The sequence below is a fragment of the Ambystoma mexicanum genome, chromosome 10 (assembly GCF_040938575.1).
Source record: "Ambystoma mexicanum isolate Mex_15411 chromosome 10, UKY_AmexF1_1, whole genome shotgun sequence".
Classification (NCBI taxonomy): Eukaryota; Metazoa; Chordata; class Amphibia; order Caudata; family Ambystomatidae; genus Ambystoma; species Ambystoma mexicanum.
In genome coordinates, this window is record NC_090932.1 from 98507431 (window position 1) to 98530734 (window position 23304).

At 45.0% G+C, this 23304-nt stretch overlaps 1 protein-coding gene across 3 annotated transcripts in view; it reads left to right on the forward strand.

Moving 5' to 3' along the window:
• IQCG (IQ motif containing G) overlaps positions 1-23304 on the forward strand; it is a 369433-nt gene that overhangs the window by 192056 nt on the left and 154073 nt on the right. The window lies entirely within an intron of this gene.

A 23304-nucleotide genomic window follows, 5' to 3' on the forward strand; every position in this document is an offset into this window, starting at 1 on the left:
CCCTGGAGGGTTCCACCGGCCACACAACATCCTTACTGATCCTGTTGAATGGGGCCTCGATAATGGTTGTTGAGAAGCCCAGTGTTCATTGTCCAGTGAGGTCTTTTGACAAACAAGGCAGGTCGCACAGAACTCTTTTACCTGAGCATACACATCTGGCCAGTAGAATCTGCAGAGGATGGTTTCCTGCATATTCTCTACTCCCAGGTATCCAGCCATCAGGTTGGATCTTGCTAAATCCATCACGTCTTCCTGATTTGCTTCGGGACCAACAGTTGAGTTTACGTCCACATTGTACAGGAGGCCCTTCTTGTCGATGAAGTGTGATATCTTTAGAGGTCGGCTCTCAGTTTTGTAGACTAAGTTCTTACAGGATTGTCCCAGAAGAGGATCCAGTCTCTGTACTTTGGCAAATTCTATGGAAGTGGGCCTTAGAGTTATTAGGGGACCATCTTCTTCCTGGTGTGCCTCAGTCATCTCTCCAAGAGAAAGGGTGAAAGGAGCATTCCTTTAAAAAAGAAGAGAAGTATGTTGCTTAGCAAGCCCCAGGAACTTAGAGGTCACCTCAATCTTCTCTTGACAATCGTAAGCCTTTGATCAAACAAATTTGCCCCATCAAAGAGCATGTCTTGTAACTTAGCCTGAAAATTGGGAGCAAAACTAGAGGTCCGCCTCTGTGAAGATTTGTGGACCACCCATTACCCCATGGCCCTGGACCTTGCAACACAATCAACCACGTCTAAACACTCCTCTAAAACTTGCTTTGCTCCCTCCCTGGTGTCGTTGACATGTTCAAGAAACTGGGACTGCATCCCAGGAAACATGTTAGTGGAAGCCTCCATCACCACATCCAGAGCACCTGGGAATAGCAGGCCAAAGTGCACAAGGCATTCAAAGGCCCCAGTGCCAAAATCCTGCACATGAAATCTTTTTAAAGGAAATGTTTTATTATTTTTATTTTATTTTTTTATTTATTAATGCATTTAGTTTATATTCAATCAAGAACAAACTTTTGCACATTTAAAACAATAAAATATAATTTTGCTGTGAACAATACCTAACATTCCTAAGTTCAAATCCCAATTGACCATTCGATGTTTTCATGTCTCATGTTTTGTATTGCCCGTACATGCCGCGGCCACAAGAGAACGTTTGGAGTTCTGTTTGATCAGAGTTGAGTGTACTTCATAGACTACTCACACGTGGTGTTGTATTGCCAGCTCCAAAGCTGTTCCCAAGTGAATGTCTGTAAAATCTGGGTGCTGCAGACCTTGGAATTGGAAGGGGTACTTTGAGAACCCATTTATTAAAATAGACTTGATTGAAGAAGTCTGAAGCTATTAACATCGACAGTAGCACTACTAAAGCTTACACTTGGTGGCCTCATTTGGGATCGCCGCGCTCTTTACCCGGGATTACATGGTGGTGAAGAATTTATGTGAAAACATTTTTTCCCCTGAAGAAAGTTCAAGCATTGAAGCTATAAAGAACTGAAACATGTTGGGATATGGTTGTTTGTGAATTTACACTTTGTTTAAATACATAGTGCTTTGTAATTGTTATGTGTTTGTTGAATTTTACATGTTAATTGTGATGTAAATTATCCCATTAGGTTGCTGTTATACCCACCATGTGGGTCTAAATCTTGGGTCATATTGTTTTTTAACAAGTTTTTTAGTAGTGTTTTCCCGATTTTGGAGAATTAAAATGGTCAAGTTTATAAGAATGCTTTGTGTACCAAGTCCATTTTTTCAGGACCAATGGCTATAGATCATAATTAACATCCTTTGTTAGACAGATGAGAGACTTATTAGATTAATTGTTATGCACCCTTTCTCCTTTTTGTATAAATAATGATGGTAAACCCCGAACCGTGGAGTTAGGTTCTTTTTGGGGTATTGGACTTACCTTAAGTATAGTGAATTGTATTGGTTTTCAACATTCAACACAATATTCGCCTAATGGCCGGAATGTCATATTGAAACAGCAATCATAATTGTAAAGTATGCCCTCTTCCCCAGACCCTCATCCTCACACGGGGGTAGCCTATACTTCAACAAAACAGTCAATCACAATCTGGAAACAAGGGTTGAGTCCCGCAGTGGCTATACATCAATCAGAACATTTCTAAATGATTCTGTGCCCTTGGCCTTACAGGGCAAGACAGTGCATTCAAATCTTTTTTCATAAAACTTAAGAAAAGGATTCCAAATTGCCATTAAAAAAAACAGCAAAGTCTCCAATGTTAGCTGTAAGCTTCTCCATTGGCATAATAGTCCAAACTTTATCAAGCCATAATTCGGTCAACAGAGGGACTTTCCTCTTCCACAACCGAAGTATGGAAAGCTTGGCTGCTAGAAGAAGATGGGCAAGAAGCTTAATTTCAGCTGACGTACACTTTCGCCTGAGCGGAGTCCGTAGCCCCAGCACACATAACACAGGGTCACTCGGTATGTCTACAGTTAAAATCATCCGCAACCTAGATCTAACGTCAAACCAGAAATGCTCTATAGCAGGACAGCTCCATAAAATGTGCAAAAGCGTTCCTTCTTGCCCACAACCCCTCCAACAGATGTTAGAAATATTGGGATTACTTGCATGCAATCTGACTAGTGTTTTGTACCACCAAGTGAGGGTTTCCGCCAGGTGCAGGCAGAAAGAGGTGCCTGACCCTTCATAGATGTTTCCCCAATCTTCAGATGCTACTGGTATGCTTATCTCCCTTTCCCAACCTACACAGTAGGATCGGTGCAGTGGTGTGGTGTGTGTGTGTGTGTTAAACTCTTTATATATTTTAGATATTAGCCTTTTGAGACTGCTGCTAACTGGAAAATGGATTCTAATGGAGTTAGTGTCCTGGTTGCTGCTCCTACATCGGGGGTAGGAGGGAGGTGGAGTATGCAGTGTCTTGCTTGCAGATCCCTGAAACTGTCAGTCTCTTCCAGACCCAATTTTGTCTTACAATCCTCAAAGGGTCTTATCTTCCCATTCTGAAATAAATCACTTATTTTTCTCACCCCTTTAGTCATACAGCTCAAATATCCCTTATCAATGTTCCCAGGCCTAAAGTTGTTGTATATCAGTGGGGTGAAGGGGATGGAATGATAGAGCCCCTTACTTTAGCTATTCCATCCCATGCTTCTCATGAGGCTTGCCTAATCGGATTCCATTAAAGACCCAGAGCTTGCATGGGGTGAGAGATACAAGGCTGTGTCGAAAGGTGTCTACCGGCCACTGCGTGTTCCATGGCTACTCATATTTTATTATTCTACTAGTGGCTGTACCTGTGCGGCCCTACAGTAGTTCGATCGGGAAATGCCAGACCTCCCTGGTCCCTAGATAAATATAATGTACATTTGTTAACCCTCAGAGCCCCTCCCTTCCACAAATATCACACCAGCATTGATTCACATTTTTCAGTGGCAATCTTAGGGTTGAGAATGGGCACTGATTGGAAACACAAAAAAATAGAGAACCGGGGTAGGATATTCATTTTAATCATGGCTATTCTGCCAAAGCAAGAGAGATTGAGTGATTCCCACCTGTGAGTCCTTTCTGATGTCCCAGATAAGAGGCGGTAGTTGACTCTGAAGAGGTTGCTGGTATTGACAGGGATATGCACTCCCAGGTACCTTAGTGTTTTAGAAGACCAGGTAAATGGAAAACACAACTCTAGCTCAGATCGAAGGTGCAGCGTTATATTAAGCCCCAAAATCTCAGATTGGGACTTAAATCCAGAAACTCGTCCATAAAGACCAAGCTCCTCCTCTGTACCCAATAGTGATATGTGAGGGTCTGCTATCAACAAGGTTATGTCATCAGCAAATGGATTGATTTTGGGTTGGGTACCTCCAAATGTTATTCCTGTTATATTTTTATTAACCTGTATACGAGATGCAAGGGGCTGCACAACTAATTCAAATAACAGGGGAGACAGGGCACACCTGTGCCTCTGCCTAAATTAATTGATTCTGTAAGGGCTCTATTGACCAACAGACACGCTGTTGGGTTTATATAGTTTGCCAGGATCATATGTGGCATTTTGGTCTGAAATTAAATTTAACTAACACTGCCTTCAGAAATCCCCAGTCCACCCCATCAACCGCCTTTTCTGTGACGGGAGCTAACAAAAGTGAGTGGACTGGGTTTCTGCCTGATTGGAGGACTCTTATATTATCCATCATCCCCAGTCCCCATTTAAACCTGATTGATCAGGGTTTATTAGTGTCAGCATACATTTCTACAACCTATTATTAAGGATTTTGGTAAAGATCTTAGAGTCCAAATTTAGTAGAGCTTTAGGTCTTTACAACAAACCCCACCAAGTGTATTTTCCTGGCTTAGGGAATAGGGTTATCTGAGCCTCTTTGGTTTTGCAGGCAGCTGACTGAATGATTTGTAGAAAGCAGCCTTCAGCCCATCTGGGGCTGGTGCTTTGTTTGCCTCAGCATTTCTATGGCCTGTAATCTCTCTCTCAGGTCTATCAGGGACTCGAGATATTCCCTGTTAGACAGGGACAGCTTTTTTTTATTCCACAGTGTCTTAAGTTATCAACCAGTTCCTCCTGAGCGGTGCTCTCCGCAGCATAAAGATTTGTATAAAAATCCTGAAATAATTGCCTCTTATTCTCATCACTCCATTCTTTACCCTGGTTAGCCACTATCATATGTATAAATGACCGACGTTCATGCTGTCCCAATAAATGTGCTAACAGTTTGCCTGTAACACTGCTTTGCTCGTAATAATTACATTGTAATCAAAGCAATGCACATTCTGTTCTTTGGGTTCTCAATAGCCGCAGCTGATTTTTAGCTGCTGCAAGCACTGGATACTTTTGTATAGTAGGGGCCTCACTGTATCCCTTTTCAGCAGTTATTACCTCTTCCGGAAGCTGTAATTCAGTTTGACCCCTGATTTGCTTCATAGCTGCAGCAGTGACGAAGATGATGCCTCTGGCCACTGACTTCAAAGCATCCCAGTGTGTGCCTACTGCCATGTCACTTGGGCGGTTGTTATCTAAGTATTCCTGGACCGTTTGCTTGAGATCTCTAGACAGACTGCATCCCTAAGTACGCCTGAGTATAGGCACCACTGATGTAACCTACGATGTTGTGCCCAATCTTTGCATGTCTGTAGTTCCATGCTATGGTCAGTTAAGGTAATTGGTTCTATGTCCGATGCTATCAGTTGGTGCATGCTCCTTGACGGCCCAAAAATGTAATCAATCCGCGATGCAGATTGATGAACATGCAAGGTATAGGCCTTATCCATTGGGTGCTGTGTACGCCAGACATCCACCAAGTTAAAGTCTGTAATTCGCCTCTTTAGCTTATGTGTAGCTGACCCTCTTGCTGAATATGCGTTCTGTGCTGATCTATCCCTCCCGCTGTCCATCACCAGGTACATATCCCTCAGTAAAAAAAAGTCTCTTCTCTCCCCGTTGAATGCAGGATGTTAGGCACGTGTAACATGAATGCGAATAGAATTAGACTAGCGTGACCTTTTTCACCTTTATATCCAGGTGACCAAGATGTATCTCCCCTCTGTCCTTCTTCATTGTGATGTGTGTTAAAGCCAAATCTTTGTGCTGAAGGATCACTACTCCCGCTCTTTTGCTCTGTGCAGAAGAATAGAATTGGTGAGAATATTCTCTATTCTGTATTCGCTGTTGATCCCCACGCAAAAGGTGGATCTCTTGTAAAGCCAACATATGTATCTGCAAGCGCTTAAGCTCCTCAAACAGCTGGGTTCCCTTGTTCAGTGTTTAATCCCCTGACATTTAAAGTCCCTAATTTAATGATCATGATGGAGCAGGTCCTGTGTAATCATGGAGATTTGAACTATGCCATCGTTGGTTGCCTTTTGCTGTTGTCTGTGAAGTAGTCTAAACTAAAACTATCCCATAGTGCCCTGAAGTATTTCTCCTGTAATGATTGCTCTGCGTACCTACTGCATAATCCCATTGCGACTCCTGTGATACCCCATTATTCCGTCCAATTAGTATCAAACCAATTCTTGGAAGGTTTTCCCTGCTCCTCCCCATCAGCCCACCATAACTATAAACATTCAATAACTGTAGCGATTCAGCACCTCCCCTCCCGCTGTACCCAACCTAAGGACTGAAAAACAATTTTGTACCAAGAATCTTTGCTTTAATGAGTCAGAGATCGGGGGGCGTGGCTAAGTGGCCATGGGCTAGGACGTAGACTCCACGAGCTCCCGTGATCTGACTTCGATCCTGGCCGCAATAAGTCAAAATATTAAGCTTCAGCAATTGAAATTGTAACCATGGATCTATGAACCTGCTGGGCGCATACTGGGTGAAAGCTGCTGAAAACGGAGACTCCTGTTGGCAGTTCTACGCGTGTAATCGGGTGGGGGGGTCCGAGACAATGAAGGATTGCAAGATGGCGCTGGCAAGGAGCCAAAATAAGACGGAGAACTGTAGAGGTGCCCTCGCGAACAGCAAAGCAAAGTGGAAGCAGGGACAGTGAGAGCAGCTGTGTGCGCACTGGAGCGGGGACGACAGCAGACACATTGCCATGTGTGAATGTTATCCGTGAGAAAAGAGTTGATACATAGCAGCTGATACATATGCGCGAGATACTGTAGCCCGCTGGACGAATACATGAAACAAGGAAGGCAGCAGAGGCCGGAAGGCACTCCGAACACAGCGAGGCCAGACTCCTGATCGGTACTTTCTTGCCGAGCAGCCCAGTGACCCGTACTGGGAGACCTCCGACTTAGCCCGCAGCGGGTGAAACAGCAGAACACAGAAAGGCATCTAGCCGACTCCAGAACAAAGGCACCAGGTGGGGCCAGAAGCAGATCAATCAACATACCCCACGCTAGTGCGCAGCGAATATATTGATGAGCGCACACAAGCCGGACTACACATACAGCCTCTGGGCTGGGGCACACTACGTTGGATTAATGCCATAAAAAGGCATTAATGCGCGGCTGGGAGCCAGGGGCATTGTAATAGTTAGAAACGCTGCTCCGGCACGACCCATGTGAGATAGGTAAGCACATGGAGGATCTAATGAAAGCCCGAGTGCACATGGAGCAATAGAAGATGTGACACACTTTTTGTAATAAGACTTATATATCGACTGCCCTGGTGCTGTGAATATAAGGAATTGGAAACTCCACCCGTGGCAGGGCGTGGATTGTAACACAAGATGGCGCCGGCCAATAATAGTACAAAGGATTCTTAGGGTTCCGAAGGCAGTGCTGCCAGCCCATACTGAAGCATTTGTCATGACCCTTGTCCCTGGCCCTCACTGGCAAGTCAGCCTTCCAGTTAGGGCCAGGTCAAAGGCCTTAAAACCTCATCCAAGACTCTCTTGTAGTCAGTCCTGGCGCCTTTGACGTCAGGCTCATAACCATCATGAAGACCAACATTAGAATGGGACTATTTACTTGGGACTATTTAACTTGGGGGTGGTGGGGGTTCAGCCAACATGGAGGCACACACATAGCTCAGTTACAAGGAACTGAACTATGCGGTCTAGTCTTTTGGGTGTGGCAGGTCTGGGACTACTTTACCTGGACTACTTTGGGTGTGGCAGGCCTGGGACTATTTTACCTGGACTACTTTACATGAGACAATTTAAACCGCACCCAAACAGCAGAACATGCTTTGCGTTATTCTGCTGTGGGCAGCGTAACGCTCACCATGTCCAGTTCTTTGATGCCAGCTTACCTGAAACGAAGGACCTGCAGAGAGAGAAAGACCACTACAAAACTTACCTGGAACAGTATCCTGTCTTCAATCCATCGCCGACTTCATTTCCACTCACCTGAAGGTACGAACTCCATCATCCGGCACCGCATGCATCCTGGAATTCCATAACCTGGAAAGAGGAGAAAGAAAGACAGCATTAGTAAGCGTTTACTCACGTTTCCTCCCGAATGAAGAAAGCCGCACAATTCTTACCTGGGCAGTCATCTCCTGGTCAGTATCATTGCTGGAACATTACAGCGCTCGGCGAGGAACATCTCAACCTGCAAGGAGACAAAAGACTCAGGTTAGCAATATAAAAGGCGAAACAGCGCCGCGCATCGCGCATTACTCACCGGACAGCATCGCGCACACCGCGCTTTCATCTTCAAACTGCATGGCAACACCAAAATACCTTTCCATACCTAAAAGGAAAGAAGCAAGACATTATTATTCGAACTAAGAGGAACATAAGAACTGCATATAAAGACTGTAAAGCAGCAAACCTATGGAGTTGCAGCAGGCCTGGATTCCCACAGGGGGGCTTGCACCAGTGAAGTAACTTGGTCACTGCTTGCCCCCCACATCTACGTGCCCCTGCCACGAGGAGCAGGACGGAGAATCCACCTTTTACAATATTAAGGTGAGGAGAGGCCCAAAGGGGAGGAAGGAGTTGAGGCCAAGGGAGGTGGGAAAACATAAAGACAATCTGGTATTGAATCCAGCTCTCCTATATTGCAGACCCATCTTTAACCAGAGGCCTTACCAAGGGACCGGGAGAGGGTTCGAGAGTGCAAATGATCCAACCAGGGCTGGGTGGCGTCCCCGTGGATACCAGGTGAGCGTAACTGCATTGCAACAAGGAGCAGTTGAGACAAAAGAGCCCCAGGAAGTGAAATAAGTTGACTGCTCATCAGTAAAACTTGAAGGAGGCATCGCATGCAGGGTGCGATTCAGAGAGCGGAGTGAAGCAGAGTTAGGGGGACGCTCTGCCCACCCCCCCCTTAGACACTTGCATACGGCCCAAATAAGTAAGAGCGCCTCACCGGAGCCCATCTGACAATACCAAGCGCTCGACGGATGAAAACCTCTCGTTCACCACAGACCTGCCAGCAACTATTGAACGGCCCGCAGGGAGCACATGACTGCCTGCAAACACAAACCAGACAGGAGCCAGATGCCCATAACAGAGCGGCACACGATGAACTGAGGGCCAACCCACTAAGTGAATGCTCTGCAACTGCACAGGCAAAGGGGCCCAGAGGAAAGGCCACGCAGACGCCACTGAATAAAGGGCTACACTGCGAGATACTCCCAGACAGGACCACGAGCCCTGGGGGCGCCGACGGGGTTCTGCACTATTGCTGGTACACAATTACGTGGGAGGATACAATCCATTCCAAGAGAAAAAGGAAATTGCACACCCTATGCTTTGAACGAGAAATCTAATTTCATATAACAATTGAAAGCTCCAATGGCTTGTCACTGTGTTGGATAATCTTATGGGGTGCTGGGGAGAAAAACAGTAGACCCTGGTATCATAGGTCAGTGAAACTATGAAAAGAGTGGTGTTCCCATTAACAATGGGAACTCCCGTCCCCTGCACACCTCTGGGTATTGGATAACAGGATCCAAACGAAATATACTTTTTAGTTCACTTATTGTTGATTTTTCGTATTGCAAAGTAACAATTAAACCACTCTTTTGTACCAATATTACATATGAAAACATGCAATGATTTGTTTCAATATACATAAAAGTTTCAAAAAGTCTTTATGAAGGCATGATAGTGTTTTAGTACCATATACATGATAATAAAGAATGTTCGAATTCAATTAAAAAGAATGTACAATAATTCAAAAAAAATTCAAGAAAAAATTCAAGAGGAAAGCCTTCCTAATTCAAAGCTCTACGCGTTTCGAGAGTGTACCTCTCTTCTTCAGGAGCAATAACTTTTCAATATGGACACAATATTTTCATATCCTGTTATTAATTCACAGTCAACAAATAAATTCAAAGTATGTCCATTTCAATTTTCTTTCATTTTTCTCTATGTCTTTAGAACTTCAAGCATCCCTTCTTGTTGTGGAATGGTGAAAACGTCATCTAGTGAAGTAGCAATATGATGTGCTGTAAATAACAATAATATGTGTATTAGCTAGTGATTCAAATGGGGAATTAAATAAATATAAACCCATGTGGGAAACGGTAATCCTACCTGTATTTCTTGTTCACATCCTGTATGTTTCTCAATTCAAAGATGACCACTGTTAATGGCTGGCAGCTGTGGCTTCTAATCAGCCTTCGTTCTGTCACAAATAATAATTTGATAATTTCTATCAGAATGTAGTTTGCACATTATGCTTTCATCTGATTCCTTAACTTAAATTCAAAAAAATTCCAAAAATTTTTACCTCAATGCCCTGCTGGTAGTGTTTGTTGTAGTGCTGAGCCCCTCGTGGTCCCGTCCCCAGCTTTTCTAAGATAATCTACGCGAAAAACATTGTGTCAATGTATGTAACTTTTCCCATGTCACTAATAGATATTATAACCTCTCTCATTTCTTAAATACCTGATTAGTGATGTTCCTTCACTCCAACACAAGATCTGCAATCTCTGCCCGAGCCGCGCGTGTTTTCGATCCTCTCTCCCTATTTATTGTCATGTGACTAGAGGTCGTATGTCTGTGTAGATCATGTGATCGGATTAGCATTCTGGGAGTCGTAGTGTTAATTACAAAATAATGCGTAAATGCATGCTGGCCGTGTATATTTAGTTTTAGTAGTCATTGTCCTGTGAAATCTATTGCTTATCTATGTGTGTCGTTTTACTCTGATTACAAGACTGAAATAAGGTGTTTCCATATTGTCAACGGGCTAAATCTAGCCCCAGTGTTTTCTGGGAGTTGTAGTGTCAATTTACACAAGATATATTTATTGTTTAAATGGGTTCTGCAATTCATGTGTCAAGTAGGTTTTATGCCAATGGTAATGTCAAATATAAATCCCTATACGTGCCATACAATATTAATTTCTTGGCTCAGCTAGATCCATGTTTAAAGTCTAGGACATTATCTGTAGATTGTCTTTTCCTCATTCCACATTAGTAAGTGGGAGACAGGTATACATTATAATAACAACTCCAGAAATTTCTCAAATGTGTATCAATATACGAGTGTGACAGTAGTAGATCAACGAAATTATGAAGGCAGTTGATGATTTATACAAGGAACATTAACATCATTATTATTGCTTTTTTCTTTTCTTTTCACAAGAATACATTCAGGCAATACTCCTCGTTCATACCTCTAGGCTCAAGAGAGTCCAATTTGTGTACCCAAAACATCTCTCTACGAGATAGAATTTGCTGTAAATTGCCCCCTCTGGCTGGGCGTGTAATTGTTTCCAAAACTACAAATCTAAGTTGTGAGATTGTGTGGTTATGCTCCTTAAAGTGTCTTGTGACTGGTGACTTTAGGTTTTCTGTTCTTATATTAGACTTGTGTTCTGAGATACGATCCTTTACACGTCTCAATGTTTGACCCACATAATATTTACCACATGGACATATAAGTCCATAAATTACACATTTATTTTCACAAGTGGCAAAATTTTGCAAATTAATTTTCTGGCCTGTGTACCTTTCTTTGTTTTAGACAAAACCGCCATTAATGGCCTATACTAGAGGGAGAAACCTACGGGATTCACTGGTCAAGGCAGAAAGGGTAAACTCGGTACAACAACAATTTTTGTCTAAAACAAAGAAAGGTACATTTCCCTGCTTGAATTGCAGTCAATGTAATAATGTTCAGAAAGGACCAACAATCAGACATCCATACACAGGCCAGAAAATTAATTTGCAAAATTTTGCCACTTGTGAAAATAAATGTGTAATTTATGGACTTATATGTCCATGTGGTAAATATTATGTGGGTCAAACATTGAGACGTGTAAAGGATCGTATCTCAGAACACAAGTCTAATATAAGAACAGAAAACCTAAAGTCACCAGTCACAAGACACTTTAAGGAGCATAACCACACAATCTCACAACTTAGATTTGTAGTTTTGGAAACAATTACACGCCCAGCCAGAGGGGGCAATTTACAGCAAATTCTATCTCGTAGAGAGATGTTTTGGGTACACAAATTGGACTCTCTTGAGCCTAGAGGTATGAACGAGGAGTATTGCCTGAATGCATTCTTGTGAAAAGAAAAGAAAAAAGCAATAATAATGATGTTAATGTTCCTTGTATAAATCATCAACTGCCTTCATAATTTCGCTGATCTACTACTGTCACACTCGTATATTGATACACATTTGAGAAATTTCTGGAGTTGTTATTATAATGTATACCTGTCTCCCACTTACTAATGTGGAATGAGGAAAAGACAATCTACAGATAATGTCCTAGACTTTAAACATGGATCTAGCTGAGCCAAGAAATTAATATTGTATGGCACGTATAGGGATTTATATTTGACATTACCATTGGCATAAAACCTACTTGACACATGAATTGCAGAACCCATTTAAACAATAAATATATCTTGTGTAAATTGACACTACAACTCCCAGAAAACACTGGGGCTAGATTTAGCCCGTTGACAATAAGGAAACACCTTATTTCAGTCTTGTAATCAGAGTAAAACGACACACATAGATAAGCAATAGATTTCACAGGACAATGACTACTAAAACTAAATATACACGGCCAGCATGCATTTACGCATTATTTTGTAATTAACACTACGACTCCCAGAATGCTAATCCGATCACATGATCTACACAGACATACGACCTCTAGTCACATGACAATAAATAGGGAGAGAGGATCGAAAACACGCGCGGCTCGGGCAGAGATTGCAGATCTTGTGTTGGAGTGAAGGAACATCACTAATCAGGTATTTAAGAAATGAGAGAGGTTATAATATCTATTAGTGACATGGGAAAAGTTACATACATTGACACAATGTTTTTCGCGTAGATTATCTTAGAAAAGCTGGGGACGGGACCATGAGGGGCTCAGCACTACAACAAACACTACCAGCAGGGCATTGAGGTAAAATTTTTTGGAATTTATTTGAATTTAAGTTAAGGAATCAGATGAAAGCATAATGTGCAAACTACATTCTGATAGAAATTATCAAATTATTATTTGTGACAGAACGAAGGCTGATTAGAAGCCACAGATGCCAGCCAATAACAGTGGTCATCTTTGAATTGAGAAACATACAGGATGTGAACAAGAAATACAGGTAGGATTACCGTTTCCCACATGGGTTTATATTTATTTAATTCCCCATTTAAATCACTAGCTAATACACATATTATTGTTATTTACAGCACATCATATTGCTACTTCACTAGATGACGTTTTCACCATTCCACAACAAGAAGGGATGCTTGAAGTTCTAAAGACATAGAGAAAAATGAAAGAAAATTGAAATGGACATACTTTGAATTTATTTGTTGACTGTGAATTAATAACAGGATATGAAAATATTGTGTCCATATTGAAAAGTTATTGCTCCTGAAGAAGAGAGGTACACTCTCGAAACGCGTAGAGCTTTGAATTAGGAAGGCTTTCCTCTTGAATTTTTTCTTGAATTTTTTTTGAATTATTGTACATTCTTTTTAATTGAATTCGAACATTCTTTATTATCATGTATATGGTACTAAAACACTATCATGCCTTCATAAAGACTTTTTGAAACTTTTATGTATATTGAAACAAATCATTGCATGTTTTCATATGTAATATTGGTACAAAAGAGTGGTTTAATTGTTACTTTGCAATACGAAAAATCAACAATAAGTGAACTAAAAAGTATATTTCGTTTGGATCCTGTTATCCAATACCCAGAGGTGTGCAGGGGACGGGAGTTCCCATTGTTAATGGGAACACCACTCTTTTCATAGGATACAATCCATTCCAGCCACAGACTCGGCAGCATAAGGAAACTCCCAATGTAGCCCACCCGGGTCCCGTTGCCAACCGGGGACCAACTCGACGGAAGCCAAAGACCAAACTCTGTGGGGCTCGTCCACACAAGACCACAAACATTAAGATGGCCAATAAACTGCCTAAAACAAAGGGCAAACATTGCACGCTTGACGAATACGCCAGAACACCGCCGGTGGCAGAGGGGGCCAGGAGCAAGGAGAGAACCCCCACCATGGGCACAGATGCCACGAGCAACCTTGCAGCAATGGCAGATCTGAAAGTGGTTTGGGAAACCAAATTGGAATCGGCCATGGTCGAACTGAAAGCGGCACTGGAGCTCAAAGTTGGGGCAGTACAGGAGGAGGTGAATCTCCTCCGGCAAGCCGTCAGAGCGCTAGCAGAACGTACAGACGACTTAGAGAAGGAAGTGGCCCCGAATACAGCTGCATGTGCAGCCCACAAATCCGAGCTCCGTATCCCAGAACACGTGGGTAACCTGGAAAGTAGGGCAGAGGAGACGGAGGGGCGCGCCCGGAGGAACAATATACGTATCGTGGGATTGCCTGAAGGATCCGAAGGACCCAACCCCACAGAATACATCAAATCAATGCTGCTGCAAGAGATAACGTGGAGGAACGAGCGCACAGGACCCTGACAAGTAAGTCACCACCGGGAACCCCCCCCTACGCCTGTAATTGCCAAGATCCTGAACTATCGTGACTGGGAAATAATTCTAGAGCATTTCCGGAAGGGAGGAATGATACAAAGGGCATCGGCAAACATAACAGCATACCCGCATTACACCCTGCAGGTACAACGCCGACGCATGAACTTTGGTGCAGTGAAGAGAAGATTGCGAGAAGCAGGCTACAAGTACATGCTGATCTATCCTGCAAAACTGAAAGTGTTCCACAAAAACAGAACACTGTTTTCCGATATCCCGGAGGATGCGACAGAATGACTGGATACGCAGAGTTGTCCCCAGGAGTCGGGTATCCAGAAGGAAGATGGCGCAGATAAATAGCATGGAGACTGCGGTACCTATGGTGTTGCAGTCTCAGACACTGGGACTAGAATAAAGGACAGGATACAGTCTGTCGAAATAGAGCGACCAGGGCTGTATACAAATGATTCTTGAACACGGGAACTTAGTGAAAGGAGTAGGAGCCTAACGGAACCAGCCCTCACACACCCACGAACAGACCAGTTAGGTTACCGGTAGACTGGTGACACCCTGCCGGCATCCCGAGGCAGGACCAAACACAGGGGAGCCTGAGATTCAGGGATGGAGCTAGGCACCAGTTGGGGACGGGTAGGGAGGGGGGAGGGAAGGGGTTGTGTGCAGTGTATTATAGTAGAGGAATGAGGGGTGTTAGTTGGGGAGTTTATGTTGGAAGAGGGAGGGGTACGAGCCCAATTTCATGTCAAACTAAACTGGAGACGAAACCCGGGAGGGGAGGAGGAGCAACAAACCACGCATGGCAATGAGTAGCCTTAGAATTGTAACCTGGAACATGAGAGGCCTCAACAGTTATCTGAAGAGCAATAAAGTAATGATGTACTTGAGAAGGCTGAAAGTTGACAAAGCATTATTACAGGAAACCCACCTTACTAAGGAGAAACTGGAGGTGGTTAAGAGATAGTGGAGAGGGACCACCACAGAAGCCACATACTCTGCTTATGCCAGGGGTGGTGGTCACGTGGGTGGCACCTCATGTACTATTTCAGTTGCTTCAGTCCACAGTAGACCCAGATGGTAGAATGATAGTGGTGCGGGGGATGCCTGAAAACAGGGAAGTGAGCATTATAAACTCATACGCCCCCAACCAAGACACAGCGGCCTATTTTAGGGCCCTATACGGTAAAATTAGCCCCGTACTGGGCGGCGCGATAATGTGGGGAGGGGATTTTTAACTGTACATTACACCCCAAAATGGATAGGTCAGACAGTAAATTAGATAGACCCACCCCGGCTGCAAGAGCATTACAGGCCCTGCTGAGAGACTTTGGACTAGAAGATATCTGGAAACAGCTACACCCGGAAGACCGGCAGTACTCACATTATGCGGCCCCACACAACCTGCACACGAGACTGGATTATATATTTGTTGCCTCGGAGTTGGTAGGAGAAATGATAGGCTCGGAATATAAGGCCAGAGTCCTTTCGGACCACTCCCCCTTGGTCTTGGAGTGGAGGCACCAGCCCCCTAGAGCGAGAATCCCGAAATGGAAGCTCAGAGCCGAGGGCCTGTAGGACTCAGGATTCTGTGAGGACTTAAGGGAGGCGGTTATTGAGTACTTTTATATTAGTACAGGGAGTGTGCAGTCAGATGGAACCTTATGGGAGGCGTTCAAAGTGGTAGTACGGGGTGCAGCCATATCCAAATCCAGAGGGCTCCAAGGGGGAATAGAGCGGGAGCTACAGGAGACAGAGAAGGAGCTGGAAGAAATAATGTAGAGGGGCAGCACCTCACAGGAAGATGCCAAATGGGCGAAGCTGTTACAACAAACTAGCAGGGAGCACTGGGACAGATTATGTAAACTGAACTACAAAAAATATATCGAAAGGCAACATGCAGGGGGAGACAAACCGGGTAGGCTGCTGGCATGGTTATACAAAAATGAAACCCCACAATCGGTGGTCAGGGAGATAAAAGGGGAAGAAGGCCAGACCTGGGATACCCAGGAGGGAGTCAATGAGGGGTTCCTCAGATTCTTTGAGGACACGAGAGGCGGGGGGGAGATCGAGAGATTCAGGAAACATTAGAAGACATATGATTGCCCAAATTAAACAATCAGGAACGGGAGGACCTGGATGCCACAATCACATTAGAAGAATTAGAGACAGTGATTCAGCACCTACCCACGTGTAAGGCTCCGGGGTCAGACGGGCTCCCAAGCGAATTTTATAAGACATACAAGCAGGAGGTACTCCCCCGCTGCTTGCCATGCTGAATGAGGCATTTGAACGAGGGAGGCTGCCAGAGTCCCTGAGGGAGGCGGTGGTCATTGCGCTCCTAAAACCGGGCAAGCCAAGCACGGAGTGTGGGTCATATAGACCCCTATCAATGCTTAACCAAGACAGCAAAATCCTCACATCTACGCTGGTAAACAGGCTCAAACGAGTTATTAGCAAACTGATACACCCCGATCAAACGGGCTACGTTCCAGGCAGGAACATAACCGACAATTATAGGAGACTCCACCACATTATTGAACAGACAGAGAAGGACCCCGGTGACATGGTAATAGCCTTGTTGGATGCCATTAAGGCCTTCGACTCTGTGAGGTGGCTGTGGTTGCTAGCGGCTCTGAAAGAATATGGGATGGGGCTGGGGTATCTGAGGTGGGTCAAAATGGTATATAGCTCCCCAATCACCAGGGTTAAAACTGGCACCAAAATCTCAGACAAATGGCAACTTAGTAGGGGCACTAGACAGGGCTGCCCCTGGTCGCCCATGCGGTACATTCTTGCCCTGGAACCACTGGCAATCTGCCTCAGACAACAGTATGGGGAGATAGGGATCCTTACGAAGGGAGGATCGCTCCTCATATCATTGTACGCCAATGACATACTGCTATACTTGCGCTTCCCAGAAGAAAACCTACAATATGTCCTGGAGGTGATGGAACGTTATGCCACCCTCTAGGGCATTGCGGTAAGCCCCAAGAAATCAAGCATGTTCCCTTTGGGGAGATACAGGTGGGCCCCACATAGAAACCCTATCGGTTTTGCCGATACCCTGGCAGACCAGGACATTCCGATATTTGGGGATCGACATATATCACACGGCCGAGGAGGAACACAAATACAACACGGAAAGGGCAGTGGAGGGCATTAAGAATAGCATGGGGTTTTGGTCCAGGCTACCCCTGGCCATGGTGGGTAGGGCGGCTTTGATCAAGATGGTGGTCCTGTCGAGATTGCTACATTTATTTACAAACATCCTGTACATGCTCCCCTAAGTTTTTTTGCAAAACTCCACAGCTTATCCATGGGCTTTATGTGGCATAACTCCAGGAATATGGTGGCCCTTTGGTAGTTACAAAACTCGTGTGACAGGGGGGGGTATAAACCTAAAGAACTTCGAGTTATACTACCTGGCGGGACAGCTCCAGTATGTGGCCAGGTGGTTGTCCGAAGAAGAGACGACCGAAGCCAGGCTATTGTACAAGGACACCGCCCCCTTTTTTCTAAGAGGTGGTGTGGTTGCCTAAATCAAAGTTGCAAGAAAGGGCAAGACTGTTGGTAATGGGCTGGGAAATATGGAGCAAAGCATAGCAAATGGTGGGAAACCCGACCCCATGCTCCCTGCAGGTGCTGCTAGTGGCGCTATGTGGGGAGGACTTTCAAATGATAAAAGGGATCCGCAGATACTGGGAACCGATGGGCCTTGTGACCCTCTGAGATGTATGGCAGGAGGGGGAGGCACTAGACTTCCAGAGATTAATGGAGGACACCGGGGTGCACAATATTACTTATACAAGAATTATCAGACGGGTGTGAGAAAGGTGGCCTGAGGGGTTACCAGTCAAATGGTCGAAAACATTTGGTCGACAGACAATTTGGTCGACACCATTTGGTCGAATGCCAAATGGTCGAATTTTTTTTTTTTTTTTTTTTTTACCCATTTTTTGGTTTTTTTTGGGGGGGCCCCCCCCCCAACCCCCTTTTTTTATTTTTTTTCCCCACAAGAAAACCCACAAAACACATATATATAAAAAAAAAAAAATTAGACCATTTGGCATTCGACCAAATGGTGTGGACCAAATTGCAGTCGACCAGTTTGTCGTCGACCAGTTGACTGGAAACCGGCCTGAGGTAGTGCTAGTGGAGCAACCCGATGCAGTCATTGAGACGATGTACGATATCTCGGAGGGTGGGCACGAAATATCCCGCATATACGAACTATTGATGACTAGGGCGGGCAAGGAGTTGCTCCAACTGAGGCGGGACTAGGAGGAGGAGGTGGGAGAACCTACCACAAGAAGGTGTCCCGAAATGTGAGGCTACAGCAGATCCAGTTATATGTTACTCATAAGGCATATATGACCCCTAGCAAAATCGCCAGGTTTGGAAGTTCAGTGACACAGAAATGCCCACGGTGCGGGGAGGTGGAAGCTGGGGTGATACACATGTTTTGGGCTTGCCCGGAGGTGGGTAGATTCTGGACAGAGGTTAAGCTACGCCTAGCCAAAAAAGGGATCACACTGGAGGTGGAGTCAGTTTGGGCGTGCATGCTTGTGGGTTTTGCCAGACCACGTAACCTGAAGTACATTAGTAAGATGAATGACCTGGCCTACATCCTGGCCAAACGGAAAATCGCAATGGGCTGGAAGGCAGCCCAACGACACAGAATTGAGACGTGGTGGGCTGACCTCCTGAAGTGGGCAGATGCAGAAACGGCAGCTTGGTATGAAGCAATCAGTAGGGGAGGGGAGGAGGAAGCGGGTCCCCTGATAGCATGGAGACAACTTGTGGCCACGATTGTAGGACCCTTCCAGGCCAAGAAATTAGTCAGAGATCCCTAGCCCAGGAATCAGCCACAAAGGGTTGATCCTCTACATCACCACTTTACTTCAGAGGTCGATTCGCTTTTTGCGGGAGGGGACTGTGCACCATGATTCCTTGCAAGATGTGCGCATACTGGTTGAAGCCTTCCCAGGCGTCCGCCTTGTATCCTGAAATGTTCAATAGCTTGGATCCTGCTTAAAGTGTGAAAAGCATATGCAGCTGCTCCCCTAGCCTGAACTGGAGTCCAAAGGGGTACGGTCCATTTGTATTTAACTCTGTCTTCTCAACTCTTCCATCACTGGTCTCATCATTCACCTCTTCATATGTGTGGGCTGTGATGAATCTTGGAATGTCTGCACAGTGGAGTCCCAGAACCTTATGCGGTTGGCTGGCACATGAAATCTTTGTCTCCAAAGGCATCCAACCTCTTGGACCCCTTGTAAGGAGGAAGAAGATGGAAGACAGCCGTTTTCATGCCAGTCATGGAAGCTTGTACCACCAGGCTCTCTGGAGTGCAGTACGGGGAAATCAAAACCTTGCCCCTTTTAGAAAGTCTTTGAGACTGCAGGAATAACCACTGGCCTATCCCATAACGCCAATACAGTCTTAGGAATATCTGAGGTGAAGGGAGGTATTGTCTCCTTAGGTGGCTCAGACTCCAAAATAGCAGTGCATTCTGCATTAGCTACTCTTGGAGGGCACATTCACATCCCCTAAGGGAGCTGCAGCCATGAAGTCTAGCTCCGGTGGCTTGTCCAAACTACTGGCTTCCCTAGGTTTGGAAGTTAGGTTGGCAATGTAAGGGTCCTGCCCGCAGAAGTACTATGGAAAGTCCCCCGGTTCAGTTGACTTCAGGGAGGGCTCGAGTTGAAATGGTATAGGATCACATTTTCTCATCAAATCTCTCTGATTTAGCAAAGGATTGGCTCCTGCAGGCGTGGACCATCTTCAAACAGCCCTCACTCCTGACCTGCAGGCTCTGGTGTAAGGTAAAAGTTGCTGATTGGTAGTGAGTGCCAAAGAAGTGGCAGAGGGTTTTGCTGAAGCAGTCTGTGCCATGCCACTGGGCCCACTCCAGACCATGGGAACAAGCTCTTAGAAGTGTAGTAGGAGCAAGAAGGGCCTACACAGTCACAAGAGGGTGCAGCAGGTATGGTCTCCAGGACCAGTGCTGAATGAGATGCCGCAGGGACGAAAATACCATCACTGCTATTGGCCTTGCTGTCCGACCTTCAAGGATTGTCCTAAACTCGGTTGGAAAGGGAGGAGGTGAAAGGAGCATCCATTTCAAAAGGAAGCGAGGGGAGATATTGCTTAGAAAGTAGCAAAAATGAGTGCAAATACCAAAGCCCTCTCTGAGCGCGCAGAAATGGGAACAAGATAGCTAAGGTTGTTCATATATTTAATTTTCTGACATATTGCCGGTGCCAATGATGCAGACGGGAGCCGCAGTGTTCTACCTCATGGCTTCCAATACAGTCAGTGGATGGGTATTTAAAATGAGGATGCTGTGGGAGTTAGATAGCCAATGAAGTCAGTGTTTTGCGAGGAGTCTGTGCCTGGCATGGCGTTTTCATCAAGTTTAACAAGGGTAACATGAGAGGGAGTTTGAGATACACTGTGGTGCTGGTGAAGGAAATGTGAAGAATCCAAGGGCAGAGGTAAATACATGAATTGCCACTGGATGTATGAATGGAATCGCTAAGTAGGGGGGAACCCCTGACAGAGTGAAGGTGACAGGAGCAATGATGAGAGCAGGTGAGTGGGAAGCGAGCGAGAATCTCGATCCGCTGCAGCACAGTGATGCTGCCGGAGGTATCCCTGATGTGCGGGTCCAGGAGGTAAGCAGAGAAGGTGGCTATTGGTACCAGAGCAAGAGAGCGAGCCAACAGAGGTACACCAAAGACTGGAAGGACAAGGTGGAGTACGGGGACAAAGGAAGCAGGCAGGATTCCAGCCTAAGTGAGTACAGAGAAGCTGCATTGACCAAACCCGCTGCATGCTGGAAAATCAGGTGCGAGTTCCGACAGTGCAATGAGAAAGCTATGGTGAAAGACAGTGCATGCTGGAGCCTAGAACGTGAGTTTCAAGTGGTATATTCAGAAAACCAGATCGATCTGAACAACTATGTGTGGAACTTTGAGTACTAGTTCCTAGAATGCAATGAGAGAACCACACTTGTCAAGCATGCTGCACACTAGAACGTTCAAAACAAGTTCCTTAAGTACACTAAGAAGGCCACAGTGAATTACAACGCATGCTTAATTCAGGAGGTTGAACTCCTGAAGCATCGGGACAAAGGGACAGAAAGACGGCAGTGCATGCTGGAGACAGGATGCAGAACTTCTCAAAGATTGGGACAAAGAGACTGAAAGGCTGCATTGCATGCTGGAACAGGAGGCTGAACTCGGTGCGCATCTACCGAAGGAGACACTGAAGGACCGCAAAACATGTTGGAGACAGGACTCCTCAAGGATTGAGACTAAGAGACTGAAAGACTGCAGTGCATGCCGGAGACAGCAGGCTGAATCTCTCACACGTCTATAGAAAGTGACACTGAAGGATAGCAATGCATACTGCCGACGGATCTACGTTAAAATAACTAATTTTCAACAAGGCTGAAAATGCTGAATAGGTTTTATTCAAATTATTTTGTGCACTGTTCTTCGATATTTAATGCTACAGAAGGAGACACTGAAGGATCACAATGCTTGCTGGAGACAGTAGACTGAACTCCTGACGCATCTAGAGAAGGAGACGCTGAAGGATCACAATGCATGCTGGAGACAGTAGACTGAACTCCTGACGCATCTAGAGAAGGAGACGCTGAAGGATCACAATGCATGCTGGAGACAGTAGACTGAACTCCTGACGCATCTAGAGAAGGAGACGCTGAAGGATCACAATGCATGCTGGAGACAGTAGACTGAACTCCTGACGCATCTAGAGAAGGAGACGAAGAAGGGTCGCAATGATTACTGGAGGCAAGAGGCAGAACTTCTCAATTATCTGGAAACAAAGATGCCAGAGAAGTCAAATACATACTGGCATTGGGATTCAGCTCTCCCAAAGACATCCAAAAGTGGACACCGGTCTCAACCTTAAAGGCACAAGATGACGACCTTACCTAGAACTAAAAAAAGGTTGTTTGATTATTTTACTGATAACATCTTTATTAGGTTGAGTATGTCACAGTACAAACAGGTTTGCCAGTCTGCCGGACATGTCCTTTATATCATGGAATTCGAGCTGCGATGAGAAAGAGAGGAAAGCTGGTAATGGTTCTGCTGTGATGTATGTTGGTAGCTTCAGAGTCACTTTTGCAAATCCTTGTACACAGAGATAACATTGTTAAAAACATCATTTTTGAATGTTAAGTAGAATAAAAACATCAATTTTTTGCATTTAGTATGACACACATGTATGTTCTACTCATCCCCCAAACCCCATCAGCATACACAGTTAATAGATTAAAGGATTAACTCCTAACCAAAGCTAAAGTTGATCTTAGTGGCGTTTCCTGGCCAAACTCCCCAATGCACATGGAGAATATTAACTAGTTAGTCACTGGCCTCCATCTCATTTTTCTTTTTTTAAAGGTCTATTTATACTTTTTCTTTCAACAATAACGAAAAGAAAAAAACCACAAGAGGCATTACGGCACATCAGGCGGCATGCATGCAGCATAAACAAAAAATTGCGTAATTTCCCAAATCAAGTCCAATGTTCCAATGCAGATTTACATTATAGCCTTCAATGTTCATATCTGTTGTGTCCATCTGATAATGCCCCCCCCCCGGGCCCACCCCCGTTTGTATAGACCCACACGTGCCTAATAGAATCTGGTCCTAGGAACTCAATTTATTAACAAACATCAACCAAAAACCTCTGCGTGCGCCTGCCTGCCAACCCCGCCCTGTGTCCACGCCACACCTCCGCCACCCTCAATGTGCCTGCCCCCTAACACCATATCATGCCTTGGCGTTCACAATACTGGGCCGCTCTAAGGACCTCAAGGAGGCATGTTGTCTGAGGGGGCAAACATCGCCTGGATTAAGGCATTCCAGACTGCAACAAGAGTGCTAAATTCCCTCTGCCCTCTATACACCACCCAATGCCAA